At 33.2% G+C, this 18,934-nt stretch overlaps 1 non-coding gene across 1 annotated transcript; it reads left to right on the top strand.

Moving 5' to 3' along the window:
- The first annotated feature begins 11,026 nt into the window (after positions 1-11,026).
- Positions 11,027-11,131, top strand: LOC119620837 (U6 spliceosomal RNA). Its single transcript, XR_012092872.1, has one exon. It is a non-coding gene; the product is annotated as a U6 spliceosomal RNA (small nuclear RNA).
- The last annotated feature ends 7,803 nt before the right edge of the window (positions 11,132-18,934 follow it).

An 18,934-nucleotide genomic window follows, 5' to 3' on the forward strand; every position in this document is an offset into this window, starting at 1 on the left:
TAATTTTTAATTATAATATTTTAGAAATTTTCTCATTTTTAAAATTTAAATTGTAATGCATGTAGCTGCTCATATCATTATTTCCCCTCCTGTGTGTATCAGTCTTCCTGTCACTTCATTGTGTTATTTTTCTCTCTCATTTTAATATGTTACATCTTCTTAAAGTTGGTCTCTTGCATTATTCTTTTCATGTTTTTAGAGGTTTACAATTTTCTATATTATTTCCTCTGTTCCTTTCTTTCTTCTTCTTCTTCTTTTTTTTTTTTTTTTTTTTTTTTTTTTTTTTTGAGACAGGGTCTTGCTCTGCCATCCAGGCTGGAGTGCAGTGACATGATCATGGCTCACCACAGCCTCAATCTCCCAGACTCAAATGATCCTCCCAACTCAGCCCCCTGGAGTAGCTGTTACAAGTGCACACCGCCACACCTGGCTAATTTTATTTTTTTCTGGAGAGAAGGGGTCTCACTGCGTTTCCCAACCTGGTCTATTGTATTAATTTCTCCTCTTTATTATACCCATTCTTCTACTTTTTTTTTTTTAGTTGTATTATGATTTATTTTCCCTAATTCCAGATACTTATTTTCAAACTTTTTTCTTTTTTTTTTTCTTTTTTTTTTTTTGCTTGTATTTTAAAGAGTTCACTTAGCACTTAGGTTTAAATGTTATTTTAATGTTGATGAAAAATTTTATCAGTTTTTACAAGTTTTAGCAAAAGGTATTCAACTTTAATAGCAGAAAAATGTCAATTAGAATCACAATGAGATATCACTATATACCAGAATAGATAAAGTCATCCAGACTGACACTACCAAGTGTTGACAGGGATGTGATGCTTTTGGAACTCATACACATTGCTTGTAGAAATGCAAAATGGTACAGTAACTGGTGATGAGTATGGCATTACATTATAAAGTTAGATTTATTACTATATAATCCAGAAATTCTACTTCCAGGTATTTACCCAAGAGAATTGAAAATATACATTCAAACAAAAACAAGTACATAAATGTTCATAGTAGCATTATTCATATTAGCCCCACTGGAAACAACACAGTGGCCATCACTATTAAATGAATAAACAAAGTGTGATAAATTCGTACTATGTAAAACTCAGCAATAAAAGACAAGAAATATTAATATAGACAATAACACAGATTCATCTCAAAAACATTACGTTAAGAGAAATAAGTCAATCATAAAAGACTCCATACTATGTAAGTCCATTTATATGAAATTCTACAATATGTAAAACTATGACCAACAGCAAACCAAAGAATGCCTAGAGTGAGGGTGAAGAAAGATTATGGAATATACACAGGTATGAGGAAGCATTTTGGGGTGAGGAATTGTTCTACTTCGATCATGGTGGCTAAATGATTTCGCACAATTACCAAAATTCACAAATCTGGACACTTAAAATTAATATAAATATTACCTTGATAAACAAAAGAGAGCAAACAAGTTCCAACTAGTTGTGAACAATGTACAGCCAAAATTTAGAGTACTTGTTTATAGAAAGTTCAATGTGATAAAACACTTATACTGGTTTACAAAATAGATATCGAAGGCTCAGACTTTTTAAGCATCAGATTGATGACAAATAAAGAGGGAAAACACATAATGCCATGCTCAAGTATCCTTTTTATATTCAACATCAGCATTATCATAAGATTTTGTAATTTAGTATTCTGTACATATGAGCAAGCATTTACAAATTTTGGCAATTATAGTTTTTTGTGAGAGTTAAACAAATTTTGCTTTCTGACAGTATGAATGTAATTATGAATGATGTGTGCACCACATCCAAATGCAAGTAGATCTCTGACTTTAGAACACCGTTTGTTTCAACATTCGTATTCATAATGTCACCAGAAAATTAATCGTTTCTCTTCAGTGTTGACATTTTAAATTTATTATAGAATAATACTCAGAAATTTTTATATTTAACCTTCAGGAGGATAAATTTCAACAGTTTTACTTTGATTTCATAAACTGGATGGAAAAAGTTAAACATTAGACTGAACTGGTTTCCTGTTTGAAGCAGTTGATTAGTGATCTACACCTGGCATCAATCAACTGTCAAGTTTTTTCTCTTCACATAAATTGCTATCACTTTATCTACAAGAAAAAAAGAATGAAGGAAATGATCAAAAGTACAAGTGTGGTTTGATCTAAGTAAAAAGCTATCCATCGTAGAGCAATAGATGAATCCAGTTTCTATAACCATACATTTTATTCTTAATTGACATACAACCGTCCTATTTGTGGGGTACAGAGTGACATTTCAATACATGTATACAATGTATAATGATCAAATCAGTGTAATTATTGTACCCATCACCTCAAGCATTTATTATTTCTTTGTTTTGGGAACAATAAAAATCCTCTCTTCTAGCTATTTGAAAACATACAACAAATTATTAATTATACTTACCCTACAATGGTATAGAACACTAGAAATTATTTCTCTTATTTAGCTATAATTGTATACCTGTTAAGCCAACTCTCTCTATCCCCCAGTCCCCTTTCCAGCCTCTGGTAACCACTGGCCTACGTTCTACTCCTGTGAGATTAACTTATTTAGATTCTACACATAAGTAAGAAAATGCAGTATTTGTCTTTTCTGTGCCTGGCTTATTCCATTTAACATGTCCTCCAGGCTCACCTATGTTACCAAAAAGACAGAATTTCATTATTTTCTTATGACTTAAGAATTTCCATCGTGCTTGTATACTAAATTTTCTTTACCCATTCATTTCTTGATGGACACTTAGGTTGCTGTCAAATCCTGGCTGTTGGGAATAGTGCTGCAATAAACATGAGCCCACACATATCTGTTTGATGTACTTATTTCATTTGTGTTGGATATATACTCAGTAGTGAGATTGCTGAACCACATGGTAGTTTTCTTTTTAACATTTTGAGGACCCTCCACATGGTTTTCATAATAACTGTACTAATTTATATTCTTACCAACAATGTGTAAGAGTTCCTTTTTCTCCACACCATCACTAGCATGTGTAACTTTTTAATCTTTTTGGTAATAGTCATTCTACCTGGGGTGAGATGATCTTATTGTCATTTTTATTTGCATTTCCTTGATGATTAGTGAAGCTGAGCATTTCCTTATATGCTCAATGGTCATTTCTAAATCTTCTGTTAATGCCTAGTGTTTCATTATTGGAACACTAAGCTAGTGGGAGTTATTTATATCCTACTGCTCAAGGTCATCGCCAAGGTCTAATTTTTCACACACAAAAAAAATTGTAACTTCTGGCATTAATGGGTTAAGAAATCTCTATTCAGATCAATTGCCCAATGTTTAATCAAATTATTTTGTTTTTGCTGCTGAGTAGTTTGAGTCCCTTGTATGCTCGGAATATGAATCCATGTTGGATCAGAAGTTTGTAAATGTTTTCTCTCATTTTGCAGGTTATCTTTATATTCTGTTGTTTCCTTCTCTGTGTGAAAGCTTTTTAGTTTTATACATCCCCATTTGTCTATTTTTTTCTTTTGTTGTCTGGGCTTTCAAGATCTTATCCATAAAATACTTGCTCAGACCAATGTCCCGAAGCATGTCCCCTACTTTCTCCTCTTAGTTTCATAGCTACATATTCAAATGTAAATAATTCAGTTTTAATTATTTACATTTAAATATTCTGGGTTCATTTTTATATACAGGGAGGGAAGGTGTTTAGTTGAATTATTTTGCATATAAATATCCAATTTTCCCACCACCATTTATTGAAGAGACAGCCTTTTTCCCAGTGTACGTTTTTTGAGTATTCATTGAAAATCAGCTGGTTCCACATATATGGATTTGTTTCTGGGCTCTTCATTCTGTTCCATCTGTCTATGTGTCTGTGTTTATGTCAGTCCCATACTCTTTCAGTTCAAATAGCTTTGTAGTATATTTTGAAGTCACGTTGTGTGATCCCTCCTTCCAGCTTTGTATTTTTTTGGGGGGGAGGGGGCGGGGCTTAAGATTGCTTTGGCTATTTGGAGACTTACGTGATTCCATAAAAATTTTAGGATTCTTTTTCTATTTCTGTGAAAAAATGGCATTGGTGATTTGAAAGGGGTAGTTTTCAAATAGATAACTTTGGGTAGTATGCTTATTTTAACAAATTAATTCTTCCAATCTATGGATATAGGATGCCTTCCCAATTTTGGTTTTCATCACTGTTTTGTAGTTTTCATGGTAGTGATCTTTTACCTTTTTGGTTAAATTTCCTGTTAGGAGGCTTTTTGTAGTTATTGTGAATGGGATTGCTTCTTTTCATTTCATTTTCAGATAATTTGTAATTAGTATACAGAAATACTACTTATTTTTGTAAGCTGATTTTTTATCCTGCCAGTTTACTGAATTTATCAATTGTAAGAGTTTTCTGCTAGAATCTTTAGGATTTTCTATAAATAAATCATGTCATTTGCAAGCAGGAACAATTTAACTTCCTCCTTTCCAATTTGGATGCCCTTTATTTTGTTCTCTTGCCTAGTTGCTCCGGCTAGGACTTCCAGTACTACATGGAATGGGTGGTAAAAAATAGGCATCCTCTTCTTATTCCAGTTCTTAGAGTCTTTCAGCCTGTTCACATTCAGTGTAATATTAGCTGTGAGTTTTTCATACATGGCCTTTACTGTGTTAAGGAAGATTTCTTCTATACCTAATTTGTTGAGAGGGTTTATCATGGAAAGATGTTAAATGTTATTAAACACTTTTTCTGTGTCTGTTAAGATGATCATAATGGTTTTGTCTTTCATTCTGCTGATGTAATGTAGCTCATTTTTTAAAATTTTCATATTATGAACCATCCTTGACTCCCTAGGATATGTCCCTATTTATCACAGTGTATAAATTTTTTATTGTGCTGTTGGATTTAGTTTGCTAGTATTTTGTGGAGGATTTTTGCATTTATGCTCATGAGGAATTTTTGCCTGCAGGTGTCTTCCTCTCTTGTGTGCTTCTCTGGTTGTGTCATCAGAATAATGCTGGCTTCATAGAATAAACTCAGAATTTTCTCCCATTTAACTTTTTGAAATAGTTTAAAAATAATTGATTTTAGTTCTTAGTTAAAAGCTTAGTAAAGTTCAGCAATGAACCCATCCGTTTCTTGGCTTTTTTTGATGGGAGACCTTATATTACCAATTCAATCTTTTACTCATTACTGCTCCGTTCAGATATTTTCTTTCTTCTGAGCTCAATTTTGGTAGGTTGTATGTATCTAGAAACTTATCTATTTCCTGTTGGTTTTCTTATTTGTTTGCACATAGTTGTTCATAATAGTTACCAATGATCCTTTGTATTTCTGTGGTATCGGATGTAATGTCTCCATTTTTTCTGTTTTTATTTATTTAGCTCCTCTTTTTTGTAGTTAGCTTACCTGGTATGATTTGGATCTGTGATCCCACTAAATCTCTTGTCCAGTTGTAATTTCCAGTGTTAGAGGTGGGGCCTGCTTGAAGGTGATTGGATCATGGAGGTGGATTTCTCATGAATGCTTTAGCAACATCCCTTTTGGCACTGTCCTCACGATAGTGAGTTCTCATGAGATCTGGCCATTTAAAAGTGCATGCCACCTCACTCTCTCTTTCTTGTTCCTGTTGCCACCATGTGTGTGCCAGCTTCCCTTTTGCCCTCTGCCATTATTGCAAGTTTCCTGCAGCTTCTTGAGCACGCAGGCAGATAGCAGCATCAAGTCTCAGCCTACAAAACTATAAGGCAATTAAACCTCTTTTCAGTATAAATTACCCAGTCTGAGGTATGTCACTCTGCCAATGCAAGAATGAACTATTATGCTAGATAACGGTTTGCCAATTGTATTTATCTTTCCAAGGAACCAACTTTTCATTTTATTGATCTTTTGTATTTTTTCTAGTCTCTATTTGGGAGATATCTGCCTTATCTTTATTATTTATTTCCTTCTAGTAATGTTGAATTTAGTTCATTCTAGGTAATTGAGGTATATTGTTATCTTATTTGAAATCTTTCTATTTTCTGTTGTAGGTGTTCATTGGTATAAATTTCCCTCTTAGTACTGCTTTTTTTATATCCCATAAGATTTTGTATGTTGTCTTTCTATTTTAATGTGTTTCAATTTTTTTAAATTTTCTTTTTAATTTTTTTTATTGACCCATTTGTCATTTAGGAGCATGTTGTTTAGTTTCTATTTACACACTTTCTTAGGTTTCTCTTGTTACTAATTTCTACTTTTATTCCATTCTGGCCAGAAAAGATACCTGATACGATTTCAGATTTTCCAAATTATTTGAAAGTTGGATAACGGCATAATATATCATCTATCCTGGAGAATGTTACATGTGCTGATGGGAAGAATGTACATTCTGCAGCTATTGAAAGAAATGTTTGGTCCATTTGGTCTATAGTGTAGTTTCAACAGATGTTTCCATATTGACTTTCTGTCTAAATGAACTGACCAATGCTATGAATAAAGTGTTGAAATCCCCAAATATTTCTGTGCTACAATCTATCACTCTTATCAGATATAATAATATTTGCTTTTTTTGTTGTGTGTTCCAGTGTTGGGTGCATATATATTTACAAGTATTACGTATTCATGCTAAAGTCATCTCTTTAATGACCTTCTTTGTCTTTTTTAATGCTTTTTGACTTAAGGCCTATTTTATCTAATAGCTACTCCTATTCATTTTGCCTTTCCATTGGCATGAAATATTGCATTTGTCCATTGTCACACTGCTATAAAGAAATACCCTTTATAAAGAAAAGAGGTTGAATTTGCTCACAGTTCCATATGCTGTGCAGGGAGCATTGTTGGGGAGGCCTCGGGAGACTTAGAATCATGGCAGTAGGCAAAGAGGAAGGAGGCACATCTTACTTGGCCAGAACAGGAAGAAGAGAAGAAAGGAGGACATGCTACACACTTTTAAACACCCAGGTCTCATAAGAACTCATTATCATGAGAACAGTAAGGGGAAAATATGCCCCCATAACCCAATCACGTCTCATAAAGCCCCTCCTCCAACACTGGGGTTTAAAATTTGACATGAGATTTGGGCAAGGACTAATTCAAACCATATCAAGTATCTTTTTTATCCCATTACTTTCAGCCTATGCATGTCTTTAAAGATGGAGTGAGTTTCTGGTAGGCAGCATAGAGTTGGGTCTTGCTTTTCTTAATCCATTCTACTGGTTTATATCTTATATTTAGGGAATTTAATCCATTTACATTCAAGACTATTATTAATAGCTGTGGACTTATTCCTGTCATTTTGTTAATTGTTTTCTGACTTTTTGTATATTCTTTGTTATTTTCTTCCTCTCTTCTTGTTCATCTTTTCAGTTCTGTGATTTTGTGTTATGATGGTAAGGTTTGATTCTCATCTCTTTCTCATTTCTATTTCTGCTCTATCAGTGCATTTTATACTTTTCTGTGTTTTTATGATGATAGTTACTGCCCATTTACTTCCAGATGTAAGACTTTAAGCATACCTTCTGCCAGCCTAGTGGTAATAAATTTCCTCAGCTTTTGCTTTTCTGGGAAAGCCTTTATTTCTTCATTTCTGAAGAACAACTTTGTAGGGTCTAGTATTTTTGAATGGCAGAATTTTGCTTTTCTTTTCATATTATGAATATATAATTTCATTTTCCCCTGGCCTATAAGTGTTTCCCTGTGAAACATTCCACTAATGAGGATTCCCTTTTATCTCTTGTTGCTTATCTCCTGCTACTTAAAGATTCTTTCTTTGTCTTTGACTTTTGACATTTTGACAATAATGTGTGTTAGAGGGTGCATTTAGGTTGAATCTGTTTAGAAATCTTTCATCTACCTTGATCTGAATGTCCATCTTTCTCCCAAGATATGGGAATTTTACAGCTATTATTTTATTACATAGGTTTTTCTATGCCTTTTCCCATGTCTTCTTTTTCTGGAATATCCATAATATGAATATTTCTTATCATAATGGTGTCCCATACATCCTATAGGCTTTCTTTACCATTTTTTCTTTTTAGTTTTAGTTTAGTTTTGCTTTTTAGCTTTTTCTTTTTAGTTTTCTTTTTAGTTTAGTTTTGTTTTAACTGACTTGGTTATTTCATAAGACATGCCTTCAAGTTTAGAATGTCTTTCTTCTGCTTGACCTACTTTATTGTTGATGCTTTTGATCTTTTTTTATTTCATTCATTAAATTTTTCAGCTCCAAGATTTCTGTGTGATTTTTTTTATGATATTTACCTTTTTGTTGAATTTCTCATTCATAACATAAATTGTTATCCTCATTTTGTTGGATTTTCTCTATTGTCTTGTATCTGCCTGAATTTCCTTAGTATCATTATTTTGAATTCCTTTGCAGACATTTCATTTACTTCCTTTCCTTTGGGGTTGTTTACTGGAGAATTATTGTTTTCTTTTGGAGGTGTCATACCTTCTTGCTTTTTATATTTCTGTGTTCCTATGTTGATATCTGTACACCTTGCGATACAATTGCCTTTTCAATTTTACAGAATACTTTTCATAAGTGAAGACTTTTTCTGTAGATGTGACTATTGCTGCAGTTGGGTAGGGTGCTTAGTAGGTGTAGTAGTGTAGTCTCTGTGATTTTATTGGTTGTAATCCAGTCAGCAGTGTCATCAGGTTTCTCAGTGACCTAGACTGTGAGCATTTGTGAAGGCATTAGTGTGTCCTTGCTGAGTTGGGGTCATCATCAGCACTAGTCACCAACAGGGATAGTCATTAGTTTCTAGAGGAACAGTTTACATGTAGCATTCCACAGCTCTCTCAATAGCAAGAGAATGGTCACTGCCACCAGCAGCCACCTGGTGGGCCTGTCATCAGACCCAAGGGAGCATGTACACCACCTTCAGCAGCTTTGGTTTTGCCAGTCACAGGGTTAGGGCTACCAGTGGCAGTGAACACCTATGGGTCTCTCCTCAGTCTCTGAGGGAGCACACACAGTGCTTAGCTACTGTACCAATTGAGACATTGTGGTTGACACTACTAGTGGGTGTTGGCTCCCCAGGTAAGTAGGCAGGCATGGTACTTCTCCTTGGGGCAAATGATGCTGCATGGGCTCAGGTGACAGGGTCACAGTTGCTGGGTCAAGCTGGAGTCATGGTATTACATCCATTTTTGTAGGCATAATGGGATAATAGTAGGACTCCAGGGATGTGGAGATGCAGGGGCTAATGAGCCCTAGGAGAGAATGCTCTTCAGCAGTGACTCTGCTTTCAAAATGATGTACCATAGCAGATTAGATCCTAAGGAATGAGACAGAAGAGCATGAGTTCCCTCTCTGGAGCAATACAGCCATCTGAACTCTAGGCAGCTCCTTATCCTGAATTTAGGTCCTGTGAGGACTATGAGTCTCTCAAGTAGCTAGTATTGGAGGCATTCAGAGTGGTAACCAGGACAGGTCTTGTGCTTACCTTTTTCCCACAATGGGTAGCTCTTCCTGGCTCTGGGACAATCCTGGCTGGGTGCTTCACTTCCCTCTCTATGCTGTTATCCTGAGTTAGTGTACCCCAGAGAATCTTGTCACTTTCTTGCTGAATTCTTGTATTCTGGAATTTACTCTGCTTTTAGCTACTCTACTTGAAGTGCAGTTATGTACTTCCTGTTTTTGGTCCTTTTTGGAGTAAAAGAGAAGCATTGAATAACTCTACTCAGGCATCTTGAGCTTCACACTTTTTAATCTGCAGTTATTATTATTGTGCTTTAAATATTGCATAATCTCTACTGTAATTTCTTCTTTAACACATACAATTTGTGGAAGTTTTTTCAAAATGATTTTAATTTACTCATCAATGAAATTTTTGTTTACTATGGTTTTGCAAACATTTTATTGGTACTTTCAAATTCATTGATCCAGTGGCATATTTAATATTAAATAAATTAATTGAAATGTTAATACTTCTATTATAGCACATGAGTTTTGTGTGCTTACAAATGAATTTTAAATTATTATGTAGAATGATATAATTATAAATGTGAAAAGGGATCATAAGGATGCCATACACAGTAGCACTTCTTTTTCCCTCTACTATAATTTTAGCCAGTTAAGAGTTAATCACTATAGACAGGCAAGTAGAGACAAAAAAACTAGTTTACAATTGTTCAATTGACCGTAAGAAATGTGACTTAGTTGTCCTTGGCAATGACTTATTAGTATATGACTCCTGAATTAGGCAGACTTACACAGTTAGAATTACTGGCAATGCTGCTTTAACTGTGGGGGCTTCGTTCAACCAATATGGCATAAAGGAGGGAAATGGAGCAGGGTGTAGAATCGGTGAATGCAGATCGATCCTTAAGAAGTGAAGCATGCTCGGTTTTCCCTCCCAACCTCTTAAACTTATATGTCTCCCTGCCTCAGAAAATGAAAATATATGAAAGAGCGATATAGTAGCCAAAGAAATCCTGTCTAGCAAATGCAATGGAGATTGCTTATTTTAACTATGTTCAAATAATACAGTTACAATAATTCAAATGATTTAACATAATATTCAAAATATCATGTAATCTAATTTGTTTTTCATTTACTATTACAAAATTTTCGGAAAGAAATGAGATAGTGCACTATTATTGTGACTTGAAATATGTTGAATTTTGCTTTATATCTTTTGCATTCTAACTGCACATACATATGAATTCATGACTGCTATAGCTTCTTGTTGGATTTTCACATTTATTTTTGTGAAGCATCCAGAACAGGATTTCATATTGCATTCAGTTCTCACATTTTTTAATCTTTTAATATAAACTAGATATTCAGTCTGTCTTTGCCTTTTATAAAGAATGTAATCCATTATTTTACACGATATTTGTCTTCATTTTTATAATACTTTTTAAAAAGGTTTAGAATTCCAGGTTAGCCAATATTTTCTTTTATTTCTTTAAATGTATTTTCTCCTGGCTTTAATCATGTTTGAGAAGTCAGCAATCAATCTTATTTTTAATCCTCGAAGTTAATGAATAAGCTTTATCTTGGATAATTTTTGAGTTTTCCATTTCTTTTAGGTTTCTATCTTCTAAAATATATGTATGATGCTTGCTTCCTTTAACAGCACATGTATTAAATTGGACTGATAAAGAGACAAATAGTGTGGCCCCTATGCAAGGATAACATACAAATTTGTAAACAGTTCCATATTTTTGCTATTAGAAAACATTATAAGCAACTATAAACCAACAAACCAGAATACCTAGAAAAAAATGAATAAATTCCTGGACACATAAAACCTACAAATATTGAATAACAGAGAAATAGAAAACCTGGACAGACCAATATCACGTAATAGAATTGAGTTAAAAATTTAAAAATCTCCCATCAAAGAAAAACCCAAGACCTGATGTCTTCACTGCTGAATTCTACCAAACATTTAAAGAAGAACGAATGTCCATTCTTCTCAAACTATTCCGAAAAAATGAAATGGGAGAAAATTCTTTCAAACTCATTCTTTAAGACGTGCATTACCCTGACACCAAAACATGCAGCAAAGCAAATAACACAGCACATCAAAAATATTATTTACCCATAATCAAGTAGGACTTATTCCAGCATTCCAAAGATGCAAATCAATAAATGAGATGCATTTCATCAACAGAATGAAGAAAAAAAAATTGTAATCTCAATAGATGTAGGAAAAGTGTTTGATAAAATGTAACATCCTTTTATTAGAAAAATTTTCAACAAATTAGATATAGAAGGAATTTACCTCAACACAACAACAGCCATATATGGCAAACCAAGTTAACATTATACTGAATGGGAAACAGCTGAAAGCTTTTCTTCTAAATTCTGAAACATGACAGGGATGTCCACTGCTACTATTTGACATACTACTGGAAGTCCTAGCTATAGAAATTAGGTAAGAGAAATAAATAAAGGATATTTATATTGGAAAGGGGGAGGTGAAATTGTCTCTAGATGCAGAGAGCATGATTGTATATACAGAAAAGCCTAATGACACCATCAAAAAAGTGTTAGAATTATAAATAAAGCCAATAAACTCACGGGATATAAAATCAACATATGGAAATCATTAGCCTTTTTATATGCCAATACGAACAACCTGAATAAGAAATCAAGAAAGCAACCCCATTTATAATAGCTAAAAAATACAAAATATCCTGGAATAATTTAACCAATGAGAACATCTCTACAATGAAAACTGTAAAACAATAAAACAAATTGAAGAAAACACAAATAAATATTAACATATTTCACGTTTATGTATTAGGAGAAATAATATTGTTAAAATGTCCATATGATCCAAAGTTACCTATAGATTCAATGCAAACCCTATCAAATTACCAAAGCTAATTTTATATATACAGAAAAAAAAAAATCTTAAAATTTGTATGGAACAACAAAAATCCCACAAATAACTAAAGCCATCCTGATCAAAAAGCACAAAGTTGGGGCATCAAACTACCTGACTTCAAAATATACTACAAAACTATTTCAACTAAAACATCATGGTATTGGCATAAAAACAGACACATAAACCAATGGAGCAGAATAGAGAATCCAGAAATAAATCCCCACATTCACAGACAACAGCATTTCAAAAAAGGCACCAAGAACATGCATAAAGAAAGGTTAGTTTTTTCAATAAGTGGTTCTGGGGGAAACTGGATATCCACATAACAGAGAATGAAACTAGACCCTTATCTCTCACCAGTGACAAAAGCTAACTTAGAATTGATTAAATTCTATATCCACATAACAGAGAATGAAACTAGACCCTTATCTCTCACCAGTGACAAAAACTAACTTAGAATTGATTAAATTCCTAAATGTAAGACTCTGAACTATAAAACTGCCAGAAGAAAACCTAGAGGAAAGACTTCATGGCATTGGTCTTGGCAAGGAATTTTTAAATAAGAACTCAAAAGCACAGGCAACAAAATAAAAAATAGATGAATGAAAATACATTAAACAAAAATATTTCTGCACAGCAAAGGAATCAAGCGACAGAGTGAAGAGACAACCTACAGAATAAAAAAAATGTGCAAACTACACATCTGACAAGAGGTTAATATTCAGAATATGTAAGGAACTCAAACAATTCAATATAAAAAATATAATCTAATTTGAAAATAGGTAAATGATCTGAATAGATATTTCTCAGAAGAAGACATACAACTGGCCAAGAGGTATATGAAAAAAATGCTTAGTATCAGTAATCATTAGGAAAATATAAATCAAAACCTCAGTGAAATATCATCTCATCCCGGGTAGAAAGGCTATTATCAAAAAGAAACATGGTAACAAATGCTGGTGGAGATATGGATTAAAGGAAACCTACCCACTATTGGTGGGAATGCAAATTTATACAGCCATTATGGAACACAGTATAGATGTTTTCCAAAAAGTAAAAATATTACTACCATAACATCCAGTAATCCCACTACTGGGTATATATCCAAAAGAACTGATAACAGTTTTTCAAAGAGATATGTACACTCTTATGTTATTGCAATACTATTCAAAACACCCAAGATATGGAATTAACCTAAGTGTCCATGAATGGATGAATGAATAAAGAAAATGTGGTATATTTACACAGTGAAATACGTCGAGCTGTAAAAAAGAATGAAATCTTGTCATTTTCAACAGTTTAGATTAGTCTGGAGGACATTATGTTAAGTGAAATAAACCAAGCACAGAAGGACAAATACCGCATTACCTCACTCATATGTGCAATCTAAAAAAGTTTATTTCGTAAAACTAAAGAGTAGAATAGTGGTTATCAGAGACTTGGGAGAGTAGGGAGGATGAAGAATGGGGAGAGATTACTCAATGGGTACGAAGTTACAGTTAGGAAGAACAAGCTGTGTATTACATTGCACAGTAGGATAACTGTAGTTAATGATGATATATTGTATATTCCAAAATCACTAGAAGAGATTATTTTGAATATTATCACCACAAACAAATGATAAATCTTTGAGCTGATGGATATGCTAATTACCATAATTTGATCATTGCACATTGTATACATGTATTGAAACACCACACTGTGCCAACAAAATACATGCAATTGTTATTTGTCAGTTATAAATAAAAATATATGTATGATGGTTGTGTTTGTATCCATCCTTCATGTGTTACATAGTGTTTCCTGTAAGTGTATTCTGATTATATTTTCAATTTTGGAAAAATAATCAATATTGTCTTTCAAAACATTTTCCATCTCAAATCATCTTTCTTATCTTTCCTTTTGGTATGGTAGTTATAGCTACATATATATATTGTGTTTCATCTTTACATATATATCTGCTATCTTTTCCTCTCAAAATTCAACAGGAAAAAACCAAATGGTCCAATTAGAAAATGGACACAAGTTATAAACATATTTTACAAAACAGGATATGCATATGGCAAATAACCACATGAAAAAATACCCAGTGTCATTAGAGATTAGAGAAATACTAATTAAAATCACAATTTGATACACCACATACATATTTGTTTGACTATAATAAAAAATTTATTACAACAAATACCTGCAAAGATGTGTACAATTGGATTATTCCTACATTTCTTGTGGGAATATGAAATGGTACAGCTCCATGTAGAAAATAGTTTTTTCAGTTTCTTAACTAACTCAACATCTAATGACCATGTGACCAAGCAATTAAATGGGTAAATTTTCGGCACTTTATCCAGAGAAATTAAAACTTACATTCACACAAAATTCTGTATCTGAGTATTTATAGTAGCTTTATCCATAATAACCAAATTCTGAAAATAACCTAGATATCTTTCAATGTGTTACAAATAGTGGAACATCCATAACATGGTGTAATAAACAAAGCAATACAAATGAACAAACTACTGATAAATGCAACCAACCTGCATGTATCTCCAACGAATTATGGTGAAAGAAGCCAATACCAAAATGTACCTACTGTATGATTCCATTTATGTCATATTCTTGAATAACAAATTATGGAAATAAAAAACAGATAAGTTGTTGTCAGGCTAAGTTGTAGGTAGGAACAAGAGGGACATGTTTATGGTTATTTCAGGGCAAATAAGAAATACTTGTGATGTAAATATTTTGTTTGTGATATTGTCCTATAGGTTCACAAGATGTTACTTCTGGGGAAACTGAGTGAAATGTGTGTAGAATGTCTCTGTTTTATTTCTTACTGTAAAATGTAAATCTATGTCTCAAAATAAAACATTTAATTTAAAAATATTAAAGACATATTAACTTATAGAAGTTACCTTTCTATAAAGAAAGATTATTATTTTTCCTTCTGACATCATGTGCTTATTTTCCATCTGCATATCCTGTTTTGTAAAATATGTTTATATCTTTTACCCATTTTCTAATTGGAACATTTGTCTTTTTTCCTGTGGTTTTGATCAGAGATTGAGCTGATTGGTATCTGGAATTTAATTTGTGTAAAGGTGTTCTACCTTTGGTATTTCTTCCTTTATGAGGTAAACCTACACAATTTCCAACTAAAAATCTGGCATGTGTACCCGATACGTCCTTTATTTGCTTGCCCTGACCTTACAGATTTTTCTTCCCAAATACATGATACTCTCAAGAACTATGCTCAGGTTCTCGGTCTTTCAGTTACTGCTAGGGATCCATAAATGTTTCAAGAAGCAAATCAGAGCCAAATTTGAGGCTCAAACTCTGTGCACTCCAAGGTTATAGCTCCTCAAGCCCTAGATAACTTAAAATTTTACACAGCTTCCACACCCACCCAACTTTGCTTCTTGTTCTCCTTTGGAAATTGTTCTGATCCAAAGTATTCCGTCATAGCTACAAATAGAAGTACAAAATGTTTCTCAAGTAATGAGCCAAAGCAAGTCAATATAAGCAAGTGTTACCAGCATCCTGGAAGCAAGAGAACTGGAATAGTTGCTAACAGCCCAAGTGAGCAGCACACACCAACATTCTGAATTATTAATTTTGGAATTGTTTTATCTGTTCATATCTCTTACAACTTACTTAATATCTCTAATTTTTTTCTTTTTATACTTCATTTTTTTGTGTGTGTGATTTCTTCACATCGGTTTTCCAGTTCACTGAGTGTCTATTTAACAGTGTTTATTAGTTGATTCATATAATATATTTATTTCAAATATTAAATTCTCACATTCAGGGATTACTGTATGACTATTTTTCAGTTTCTTTCCTTTTAATAGTATTTTCTTATACAAATAACATTTAAAACTATTTCAATGTTTTTCATATTATTTCATCTTATTTTTGAGGCATGAAATATCCAAGGCTGTTGTTTTCTATATGTCATAGCTGTGGATTCTTTCAGATGCTTTATACTTTCAGCAAAAGTATCCATGGTAATTGCACTTGTCTCTCTCGTGGTGTAATCACTATGAATTAGATTTGCAATGAACTCTGACCAAGTGCACAAGCTTACCAAGCTGATTTTTGTTTTTGTTCAGTAATTGTTATATTTTGTTTTGGATAGAAAATGGGATTCAATTTAAAAAAAATCTTTAGTAACTTAGCAGTAATATTTCAACACACAACAATCAGTTAGGAAAAGTTATTTCTTACTTTAAATATTATGCTGTCATTTCCAGGATTTTCGTATAATTATTTTCAAGTTTTCTTTCTTTTATTTTATAAATAAACTCATCTTATACAAATGATGATTTAATTATTTCAAAGACTTTTATATTGCACTCTTATATCTTTTTTCTTGGATATGAAATTCCCTTTTTTGATGTATACAAGGCTAACTGTGCTTTAAGTGCTGGTAAATTCTTCAATGATCTAGTAGTGACATTTCAATAAATATTAAAATATATAATTGTTGGGCAACAAACAGTATATATGCATCTATTAATTTATTTTTAACATGTATACAGTAAAATTACCCTTTCTAGTGTATATTCTGTAGGTTTAGACAAAACTATAGTTGTATACTCACCACCACAATTAGAATACAAACGTTTCATTATCTCCAAAGTTCCTTTTCTTCCACTTTCATCCTCTGGATACCAAATCTGTTCTCTGCACCAATTAGTTTGCTTTTCCAGAATGCTATGTTATTGTAATAACTCTACATGACTTTTAAAAGATGATTTTTTGAAAATAAGTACTTTTTTCTTTGAAAATTAAAGAAAAATTCCTCCTCAACGCCTTCAAATTAATCAATACATTATTTTTTATTAACAAATGAAATTACAGAATTCCAAATGATAGAACCATTTGGAAGGGTGCTTGTAAAAAAATTTTTTGTAGTTTTCAACATGAAATAGCTTCAAATAATAACTAAATGAAACCTCATCAAAATAGCTCTCTTGATCACCTGCTTAAGAAATCTCTTCCCCAGTTGTTTCAAGTCTGTAGAAATGAATAACACTGCCTTACTGCCCCCTAGTGTTTGAAGTTTATGGATACCCCAGCAGAGTTAAGGAAACATGATTGCTGTTATAGTTTGCCAGGTGTTCTGCCACACTCTTTTATTTTACATCTGGGATGATCGGTAGTGATAAAACGCATAAAATCTCATGACAATAAATATTGAGGCATATGTTACATAAAACAAAAATCACTAGTATAATATCCAAGTCAGGTGGAAATATGCTTTGCTAATTCCAGCTTATTTCCTAGGTGGAGAAATCATTAGAAGAGCGGAAAAGGATAACACACACCACTAACCTCCAGTATTGTCCAAAGTTTTCAAGGCATGATTATAGAGCTGTAATCAATTCATAGTATAAGAAGGATAACTAACATTACAAGCAGCATTCTAGACCAGCTGGACAAGAGATTTTCTGTGTTAGTTCGGATCTTCTGTGAAGCACACACCAAAATAGGATTTAAGGTGCAAGAAATTTACCAGAGAAATGTGCAAAGTGACTGGAATGGTGTCTGACATGTTTTAAGTTCTATATATGTAGTTGCTGTATTAAAATATTCCATCAATGAATATCTAAGTGACTTCCAAAGTTTCTCTACCATTAGTAGGTTTGTGAGATTTAGCAAATAACTTACAGGATTCTTGTTAAATTAGAACTTCAGATTAACAATAACTCAAACAAATTTACAAGAAAAAACAAACAACCCCATCAAAAAGTGGGCAAAGGATATGAACAGACACTTTTCAAAAGAAGACATTTATGCAGCCAACAGACACATGAAAAAATGCTCATTATCACGTGCCATCAGAGAAAAGCAAATCAAAACCACAATGAGATACCATCTCACACCAGTTAGAACGGCAATCACTAAAAAGTCAGGAAACAACAGGTGCTGGAGAGGATGTGGAGAAATAGGAACATTTTTACACTGTTGGGGGACTGTAAACTAGTTCAATCATTGTGGAAGACAGTGTGGCGATTCCTCAAGGATCTAGAACTAGAAATACCATTTGACCCAGCCATCCCATTACTGGGTATATACCCAAAGGATTATAAATCATGCTGCTATAAAGACACATGCACACATATGTTTATTGTGGCACTATTCACAATAGCAAAGACTTGGAATCAACCCAAATGTCCATCAATGACGGACTAGATTAAGAAAATGTGGCACATATACGCCATGGAATACTAGGCAGCCATAAAAAAGGATGAGTTCGTGTCCTTTGTAGGGACATGGATGCAGCTGGAAACCATCATTCTCAGCAAACTATCACAAGAATGGAAAACCAAACACTGCATGTTCTCACTCATAGTTGGGAACTGAACAATGAGATCACTTGGACCCAGGAAGGGGAATATCACACACCGGGGCCTGTTGTGGGGTGGGGTGAGGGGGGGAGGGATAGCATTAGGAGATATAACCAATGTAAATGACGAGTTAATGGGTGCAGCACACCAACTTGGCACATATATACATATGTAACAAACTTGTATGTTTTGCACATGTACCCTAGAACATAAAGTATAATAAAAATAAATAAATAAATAAAAACATACTTCTAAATTGAAAACAAAAGAACTTCAGAAT

Source organism: Chlorocebus sabaeus, chromosome 4 (assembly GCF_047675955.1).
Source record: "Chlorocebus sabaeus isolate Y175 chromosome 4, mChlSab1.0.hap1, whole genome shotgun sequence".
In the NCBI taxonomy this organism is placed as follows: Eukaryota; Metazoa; Chordata; class Mammalia; order Primates; family Cercopithecidae; genus Chlorocebus; species Chlorocebus sabaeus.